The sequence below is a fragment of the Lactuca sativa genome, chromosome 9 (assembly GCF_002870075.4).
Source record: "Lactuca sativa cultivar Salinas chromosome 9, Lsat_Salinas_v11, whole genome shotgun sequence".
NCBI classification, from domain to species: Eukaryota; Viridiplantae; Streptophyta; class Magnoliopsida; order Asterales; family Asteraceae; genus Lactuca; species Lactuca sativa.
The window spans coordinates 158,218,823-158,229,598 of record NC_056631.2 but is presented as its reverse complement, the minus strand read 5'-3'; the positions used below and the strand labels follow the sequence as shown (position 1 = coordinate 158,229,598).

General features: G+C 32.9%; 1 non-coding gene across 1 annotated transcript; it reads left to right on the top strand.

The window, feature by feature from the left end:
• The first annotated feature begins 10,499 nt into the window (after window positions 1-10,499).
• On the top strand, window positions 10,500-10,571 carry TRNAE-UUC (transfer RNA glutamic acid (anticodon UUC)). The gene has a single exon. It is a non-coding gene; the product is annotated as a tRNA-Glu (tRNA).
• The last annotated feature ends 205 nt before the right edge of the window (window positions 10,572-10,776 follow it).

The window sequence follows — 10,776 nt, the reverse complement described above, 5'->3', positions numbered from 1 at the left end:
CTCCTACTCGCCGAGTCCCAATAGTGGACTCACCGAGTAGGTCACTAACCACGCGTTTTCACCCCGCTGCTACTCGACGAGTAGGTCGACTAACTCGTCGAGTAGAGCTTTATCCAGAAATTCTTAATTAATTAATTCTTAATTAATTATTACCTGAGGATCGGGGCGTTACAAGATTGTAGTCGTCTTTTATATTTCAGTATTTCATTTGTTGCCTATCTGTTAAGGCTTGTTTTTTAAATTTCATTTTCTAGTACCCAAGACTAAGGGATATTGTAACCTACTTCTTTCAATAAATAATAGTACTTATTTACTACATTATTGTTGTATGTTGTAACGTCCCAAAATTCAAGACTAAAAATTTCTTTTAATAAAACATCACATTAAGCAAATTCATCTTTTCAAAACATAAACAGAGTAGTAGTTTCCAAAATACATGATCGTTATCAGAGTAAACATTCCCAGGATGACTAATTTATGGTGTGTGCCATGCGATCGCTCCGAGCTCCATCATCCGCTACCAGAAGTACCTGAAACCAAAACTGAAAACTGTAAGCACAAAACTTAGTGAGTTCCCCACCCTACCACATACCATGCATAACCACATACTGCACATACTGGGCCACGCCCGCTATCCTGGGCCTCACCCACCCCTACCTCGGGCCTCGCCCGCTACAACGGCCCCGCCGCTCCAGGCCCCGCCTGACTTCAAGCCCCGCTCGGATACAGATCTGTATCATTTAGGCCTCGCCTGTCACAAGGCCTCGCCCACTAACATACAATAGCACATAAACATATCACATCACATCAGGTAACCTTAACACATTCTAACGAATCTTGTCCTAAGGCCTCGCCTATCTCTGGGCCTCGCCCTTGTCCCGTTACTGATGAGTCATGGAACCCAGTCCATACTCCTGCTGATAGTGAGGTACGGGCCCAGCCCACCATCACTCCTTCCCTAACATGGGCCTCGCCCCTGATCTGCTGCTACTGAGATGTGGAACACCATCCACACTCTTCTATTGGTGAGATACGGGACCTCGCCCGCACTCACCTCCCTACCAGGCACATACAAGTATCACACAGACAACAAGTATAAACTATCACATAAACCATTCCTTGGGCACCCGCCCTCTATCATTGGACCTCGTCCCGAATATCATACTAGCATACTGTGCCTAGGGCTAACCCCCGGGTCTTCTACTCATAACTACATGGGCCGGCATTGTGGCCGTAGACCCATTCATACAAAGGGAAACTCAACTGCACTGGCTGAACTCGCTGATGATCCCACTGGCTACTGACCGGCAACTCTCTGAACTCCTGCTCCACTAGCTTCCCGAGCTACCAAAATCAATGCAACACTTAGTCTAGCTGACCCCCGACAGTCAACCAAGTCAACTCCGGTCAAAGAGAAAGTCCTGGTTAAAGTCAACCTTCCAGGTCAACCCTACTCACCGAGTCACCCTATTGACTCGCCGAGTTCATATGTTCAGAGTTCTTCCATTCGCATCTCGACTCGCCGAGTCAGTCCATGACTCGCCGAGTCTACCGATTTCCGAGTCCTGACCTTTCCAACTCACCGAGTCCCCACTCGACTCACTGATTCGAGTCTCAACTTGAAGGGTTTGGGGTTTCGCGACTTGACTCACCGAGTCCAAGAACAGACTCGCCGAGTACAAGACAACCTTCAACAGACTCGCCGAGTTGTTCATCTAACTCGCCGAGTTCCTACCCAACTTCATCTGACTCGACGAGCTGTTCATCCCACTCGTCGAGTTCCTCCTCATATTCATGCTACTCGCCGAGTCCACTCAAAGGACTCGCCGAGTCCATTCAGATCTCTATACATGCAGAGGACTTTTGAGTCATGCATGGACTCCAAACCGTAGATCTACCCTTCCCAAGCCTATTCCTTATGTAAAGTTGCAAACTTTACGTGTAGAGAAGGAGATCTAGGAAAAATACACCATAAACTAGGGTTTAAGGCAAGGAGGCTCCATAATCAACTCAAGGGCTGAAACTTTATGCTCCTCAAGACCATAGTATGCTTGGATCTGAAGTAGCAACTCCATATCCGGCTTCTAACTCAAATGGATGACTATCCATGGCTTAAAAAGCCCCAAATCTCACAACCAAAGAAGATCTAAAGGAAAGAAACGACTTATTACCTTAATAACTCAGAAAGGTTCCACAAACTCCAGATCTAAGGCCAATCCTTGAGACTTCAATGATTTTCCTCTTTCTTCTTCCTTCAATTCACCCAAAAATGACTTGGAAGCTTGAATGCACAACAATGGGGTCTTAGGGTTCGTTTTTTGTATGAGGGAGGCTCTAAGGAACCTTAATGGAGAGAATAAGGAGTTTAAATAGCGCCCAAAGTCCCAGATTTAGGGTTTTCTTTGAACAGACCTGACTCGCCGAGTCTCCTTGGCCGACTCACCGAGTCGGTCACTTACTCCTCGACCCGGATCCTGCTTGGACTCGCCGAGTCCCCCTTAAAGTTAGGGTTTTATTTCCTTTCTTGGCCTTCAAAACTTTGGGTGTTACATATGTTCAATTTATGCTTATTATTGTGATCCATGATGTCGTCTCACCGGGCGGTGTTTTCGCAGTCGGCTGGGGGTGTGACATTATATACCTACATGTAAGATCTAATGTACATACTTCCAATTAATGCAAAATAGTGGTCTCTTACAAGTAAGGTGTGTCTAAGAGGGAGGTTGGCAAGCAACCTCCCATTCGTTTGACGTTTTAGGCCCTAAGAGAGAGAGAGAGAGAGAGAGAGAGAGAGAGAGAGAGAGTTGACTAGTTACTCTAACTTGATTAGATAATGTAACTAGTTAAGTCAAGTGGAATCCAAAGTGTCCAAAACTTTGTATACGACTTATTAAATCAATCTATATGGTATAATAAATAGTTTATACTCTCTATAATTATTATTTTCATGAGACAATAGTTATTCTCTAGTTAAATACAATAGTTGATTATATTTATTAATAATCATATTAATAACAAATGTTCTATACATGCCAACTTGCTAAATGTGTGACCCTATAAGATCATATGTTATTAACAAACATCATTCTAGAATGATTCTTAGCACATAGATCCAACAAGCTTTACACCGAAGATGGCAACAACGACTAGAGCTTTTTACCGGAAAAGGCACTGATGAACAGACTTGGGTCAAGGAGGCGTGATGCTGAGAGAGAAGAAGGTTTGATTATAACTAGTGTAGCTCCGACAGAAATAGATGAGGGGTGACACATGGCGTCGACATCACCGACTCTAGCAGAAGCTCCAATGGCAGAGAGAAAATAGGAAGGTGGGAGACGGTTTCATTGAAACGAGTAAATGAGTTAGGTTGTATACATCTAACTTACAGGAGATAAAAAAAAGTATAACGACACTATATTTTTTATTCTAATAAAAATAAAAGTGCTCTAAAAATAATTATTTAAACTGATCTATAATATAAAAAGTGAAACAAGGGTAAAATAGTATTTTTAAGTCAGACACGGACTAACCATGCAACAAAATTACATCTTAGGGACCATCCGAGTTAAAAAAATAAGGACCAAACGCGTAGATTACCCCGAACCATAGGGACCATTCGAGTAATTTATTCTAGTTTTAACTTTTTATATTGTCATATTATTTCTCTTTGAATTAATTTTGATTTTGTTAAAATGTATTTCAATATAAAAAACAACAATACATGAATCTTATAAGAATTGAGTAAGTGGTGCGGGGTTGGGAGAGTGTTTCCATTAATAAGGAGAATGTTTCTGATGATAACCTCCAACATATTAAAACGCCATGATCTTACACCAAATGAACTCTTGTACTTAAAATGTCATCCATAATGAAGAGTAAATAATGACGCGTGTTAGAATTGGGGGAGGAAAGTAGAATATTTAATAATTAAACTTTTTTGGATTTTGTAAGTATCGTGTTAGTTCAATGTCCTTGTAGAGTAATGGGCCCGCTATGCATATTGTCGTGAACTTTGTATGTAAGATAATGAAAATGAATGACAATTTCTAATTTATACAAAAGAGAAATTTTCGGGAAAGGGTTCGATTAGGGTTTCTGGTAAACCACCACCAACCTATGTTCAACAGTAGCAGAGTTGAGGTCTTGTGTGTTTTTTAATTTTAAATTTGCTGTCTTTTAATTTCTGGCTGTCTTATATGTTATTTTAATTTGAAGTGTGTTTGATAGAAAAGCAACGTCTATAATAATAATAGTTTTTATGTGTTTTCAGAAAAAATTCAAATAAAAAACTTTTTGAAATATGAAAAAAGCTATATGGTTGGGAGTTAGGCCTTGTTAGTAAGAGGTAAAATCTGATCCAATCCAAATCAGGTGTTTAATACCACCCTAAAGTACCTCTTAATCGGTCCTGAAATCGCTGATTCGGTCCCCCAAAAAATGTTGCTGACTAAAGAAAAAAACTTCCTTGCCCTTATTTGCCCTTCTCGGCTTCTCATTCTTCTTGTTTGCGATCCTTCTCCTTTGCCCACCTCCGACAAATGCGACATCTACAAAAGAAAATTTTACCTTAGACATCTGTGCTGCTCCTTCCTCCTCCCCCAGGGGTTGTCGTCGTCCCCATCCAATGTCACCTCCCTGAGCTCCGGCCGTGTTCCACTTCATACAAGAGTTGTGTTAAAGGTGTTCAAATTATGATACATTCCAAGGTTAGTGTTATTAGAATATTTTGATTTATGTTTGTAGAGTTTGTCTTATTTTGCAGAAAATGTGTTTGACAAAATGCCATATTGAAATCAAATTCTAGGTGTTATGGAACAAAGAATTTAAACATCTCCCCCTTCCCTTGAATCTAAATTGCAGGTCTGGAGAAAAAAAACGAGAACAAGGTTGAGTTTTGATAGTCATTCTCATAGTTGTTAGCAATCAGATGGTGGGTATATCACGTGATTTGTTAATTGAAATCATTAACTGTATACCCTTGATAACCCTTCTTTATCTAATATGAATCAAACATCAAAAGGCTACTTGAACTGTATAAAGGATTTTTCAGGTTGTTTTAATTTCAATCATTATAGCATATTTGTTTATGATGCTCATATGTCTTGCCTCTGCCAAAATTCGATACAAGATGGTTTGCTCTGGTGGGAGGTTGCTTGATTAGATGTAGGAAGATGGTTTGTTTTCAGAGCAAAAAAAATGAAGGAAGTGATTTTGTTCTTAAATATTGTCATGGCATTGAAGGTCGTGTATGAAGCCGCTCAATCTTTTCGGCTAATGGTTTGATGAAGTTTGCTGATTTTGGGTTGGCTGCTAGAATATGGTATTTTGTGATTGTTACATTGGTACATGTGTTGATTATTCTTGTCATGTAAATTTAGTAAATTCATTGGTTATATATGCACTTTGATTAGAGTTTGGACTAGATTGGCGTAACGTATTTTATTAATTTACATGTGGAATAGAGCTATGAAGCTCCATACAAACTTGGAGTTATGTAATGAAAGTATGATTCAATATGATTTTATTGGTTATATAAGCGCAAAACAAAACAAAAGGGTAAAATAGTCATATTAAGTATTTAACACACTCAATCAAAGACGTAATCAAACATATAATTTCAGTAAGAAGCAGATCCGGTCAGAGCTTCAAACTCAGTCAGACCTCTAACTCAGATCTGACTCAATTAGCAACTATCAAACAACCCCTTAGAGTCTTTCATATCGTATCCCTAGCTCTCCTAAGCTACGATCAATTGACTTAGACCTTCAGGTGTACCCTTCACGAAGGGTTTAATGGTTAATGTGGCAACAAATACTAATCACGGACACTATTCTAATGTTTAGTGATGGGTAATGGTGGTGGTGAATTGTTATTCATACACCATGGATCACCACATCCAATTAAATTCTTTCTCTCTCTAACTTTCTCTACCTATTTCTACAATATATATATATATATATATATATATATATATATATATATATATATATATATATATATATATATATATATATATATATATATTATTTAAAAATAAAAAATAAGAGAAATATAGTGATGAGAATCTCATAGGTTTAATGGTTGGATTTAGTGATGATGTGACACCCACCATTATAGTGGTTAGTGGTAGGTATAACGGATAACAAAAATATTCGTGGTCTATGTGGCCACACACCACAATCATGAACACCACCCCATATGCATAGTGGTGGAAGAATTCGTGATCAATTGTGGCGGGGAGGATGAACCACATCTAATGGGGTTTTTTTTTTATCTCTCTCTACATATTAACTTATTAAAAAAGATATTTTTTATTTTAATAATAAAAAAATAAGAATGATATATATATATATATATATATATATATATATATATATATATATATATATATATATATATATATATATATATCCTGATAGTACCATATGATAATACCATACGGTGGTATGACGTGGATGTGAGTGGTGGTGCCCTGTGGTTGTTTATATATATATATATATATATATATATATATATATATATATATATATATATATATATATATATATATAACAACCACAGGGCACCACCACTCACATCCACGTCATACCACCGTATGGTATTATCATATGGTACTATCAGGGTATTCCTTCCGGTCTAATAGGAGCTTTTTAAAATACATTCTTTATATGAATTTTTTTTTAGTGAAAATGTATCACCAAATTGAAAATCGGCAATTTATATAAACAACTTGTAAAAACAAACTAAAAGAATATTTTATTATGGAGATATAATATGTTTTTTCTTAAAAAAAACTCTATTAATCGAACGGAGTTTGATTATTTTATTATTATTATTATTATTGTGAGCATTGTAAAGTATTTTTATGTGGACCAATTAATTAATAGCGATTTTCAAGCATCTCATAATAAAAAAAACGTTTAGAAAGTTTTTGTATTTAAATATATTTTAAGAAATTAAGCTAACAGCCTAAAAATACTTATTTCATTTCAAACAATATCTAACTTGTTTGAACTTAAAATATTTATTTTAACAAATATAAAAGAATTAAAAATATAATAAATTAACATGATTACTTTATGATCCCTAAAATTTCAAAACTTACTTTTAGATTATTTTAAAAAAGTTTTTATAAATTAAAAAAGATAGAGCCAATCAATATAGACTACGTGTTGTCTCTATTATTAAAACGGAGTCGTTCTAAAAAAATATTTGAAAATAATGTTTATAGACTATTTTTTTGAGAATATATTTACTTGATAAAATAAAAGTTGTTTGTCACAACTACCTTTATAGCTTTTATAAAATAACCAACTTTAATAAAATTGAAATAAAAGATGGTTTGAAACTTTGTATAATTGAAAGAAGATTTACAGAAAAATCTTTTTAAAAGAAAAGGTTGAGTTTTTTGTAATTTAATACATTTTGACTCATATATATTAGAATTTTAAGTAAGACATGTAGACTAATATTACCCATGCATTTTAAAGATAAAAATAATGTTAATACGCAAAATAATTAAAAATTTTTGAAAAATTTATAAAAATTATTTTCGTCATCTATATTTTCCAAAAAAAAAAAATATATTTTTTTACAAAAAAGTTACCATTTTTTTAAAATGTCTATGAAATATTCTAATATAAAATTTACAATAAAATTGTTAGAATATTAAAATATTCTACTAGAATATTAGACTACAAATATTTAAAACAATTCCTATATAATATAAGAATATTTTATAAATTCTAACAATTTTAGTAGAATATTAAAATATTTTAATATATCTAACAACTCTAGTAGCATACTAGAATATTATAATATTTTAAAAGTTACATTTGAATATTTACATTCTAATATTTTATTAGAATATTTAATATATATTTTAAAAAAATGGTAACTTATTTTATTATTTATTTATTTTTTGGGTAAATAAAATGATGAAAATAATAATTAAAACAAATAATTTTTGGATTTTTCCTTTTAGATTTTAAATTTTTTTTTTAATCTCCAAGATGAATGACTAGGACCGTGTCCCTATGTCTCATAAAATTAATATGGTCTCAAATGAACACACACACACACACACACACACACACACACACACACACACACATATATATATATATATATATATATATATATATATATATATATATATATATATATATATATATATATGGGATGGTTCAAATGAAGACAGTAAATAAAATGAGGATGTGAAGACACTATTTTTATATTATTATTATGCTAAGAATTTTACATATATGTTCTATTGTTGTAATTCTAATGTGAATATTTGGCGTATGATTATTCATATATTTATTTGTAGTAAGTTATAATGTTAATATTAAAATATGATTATTCATATATTCATTATCGAATAAAGACATAAGACAATATATAGAAGATTCATGACAGAATAATAAAATAAAAGTAGTGTCTTCACATCCTCACTTTATTTACTGTCTTCATTTGAACTTATATATATATATATATATATATATATATATATATATATATATATATATATATATATATATATATATATATATATATATATATATATATATATATATATATATGAAATCATAAGCTTAAAAAAACCCTAAAAATATATAAAAAAATATTCTGAGATATCTAATCTTTTTTTTGACTTTACAAACACAAAAAACGCTTCTTCTTTTTTTTCTTTTTTAATAAAATCGCTGAAAAAAAAAATTTTAAAAAAAAGTATTAGCCCTATAAAGTAAAAAAAAAAATTAGATATGTTAAAGTATTTTTTTTCTGTATTATTATTGATTTTTTAGGTCTTAGGGTTTCCAAATCTTTATGTATTTTCTATTAATTTCCAAATCTTTATATATATATATATATTTGTCCATGTATGTATCTCTATTCCTCTAATCGATTGAACCATATTAATTTCTTGTGTTTTCATTTTTATTTTTGTTGCATCTTTAATTGTGGTGTTTGTGTATGTTTATCGATTAATCGCAACAATCGAAATCAAAGCTATGACCGAAGATTTCCTCTAAGAGAAGAAGTTACACAAATCCTTGAATAAAAGAAAACTTGAAACGATAATTATGATGATTGAAACTTGTTAAATCGACATGCTTTTGGTGTGGTTAAGTTGTTGTTAACAAAGAAAGTTTATTACATCATTGTCAACAAGAAGGCAATGGTGGACTGATCAAGGCGTTATCTAACATATATAAGAAAACACTTGTGATAGTGAACAAGATATTGTTAATTAGATAATTGGTTAATACAAAGATAAATGAATGCGGCAAGTGACATATCATGTCAACAAGTTTAATTCATAATATCTATTCTGATATTTGTGAAGATTAAATTCGAAGATGATGTCCATTTTTCTATTCATCAGGAACTACTACACTTACCTTTTAAGACATTCATAATTTGATTCTGAGTGAGGATATTCGCAGAAGGGATGCATGGTAATGTTCTAGTAGTAATTTGTTGAGTACAAAAGACGGGAGCAGAAAATCCATTAGAGGGGTTGAGGAAGATCGCAATCAGGGAAGAGAAGTCAGTCAAAGAACATGAAATATATTACATATTTGTCCGTACGTAGCTCGCTTTCTCTATGGAGTAAACCACATTAATTTATTGTATTCTTTTTTTGCTTCACATCTTTAATTATCGTGTTTGTGTGTGTGTGTGTGTTTATCGATCCTTAATCCCAACAATAAGTATGGGCATATGTCTAACTGTGCTAATCGTAATCAATTTATGTCGACCAACATTTTAAAAAATTAAGGATACATAAGACCAAGATCTAAGTCAGAGTATGCTTATTCACATGTTAATACCGATGTATCATTGTGATTCCCTAACTCTTGAATGGTGGAATCAATTTAATGCACTAAAAATCATCACTATCTAGTAAATCAAGAAAATATCTTGCACATTCGGATACTTTATACATGGGAACTTAGTAAACTTACACCATAATGAACTCTTTTGATCAATAGCATATGGACAAGAATGTATTTTACACGTGATTTTTTGAGTTCTGGTTGGGGGCAGCAAATGCAATTGGGTAGGGACATATATGATATATCTCTTTTTAAGACCATATTAGTATCGACAAAGTGCTCAGTTTGATAAAGTGTATAACGCAATGGTCGACAATCATTAAAAGTTCATCTTTCACTCTACTCCATCATTAATATATAGTTATATACATGATAGTAGTTGATAAAATACTTTAAAATAAGGTGTTAGTCCTATTGATGACCTAATATTTAATATAAACATATAGGAAACTAACACTCAAAATAATAACATTTGTTTTTGTAAAAGACAGCCGGATTCTCTACATAAAGAATATATTTCAAGCGTACATAGATGCATATTTTGTATGTAGGTCGCTATTTCCATTAAATTTCCATATTTTATCAGTAACACTGAATGTGAATTTATCTCCATGTTTTACACTTTATTTAAATTCCAAGCAGAAGCACGATCAATAATCCATTGTCGTCCAGCGGTTAGGATATCTGGCTTTCACCCAGGAGACCCGGGTTCGATTCCCGGCAATGGAATTTTTTTTGCTGCTGCTTGTTTTTGCTACTTGCTAATATTGTCCCTATTTTCTTTTGCTACTATTTTAATATTATCACTATTTTTTATATCATACGACATCAAACTGTGAACAATATTCAACTGTTATAGTTTTAAAGTTGATTAAAAAACACATACTAGCTTCTTATATTTAAAAAACTCTCTCTCCAATCGACTAAATTAAAT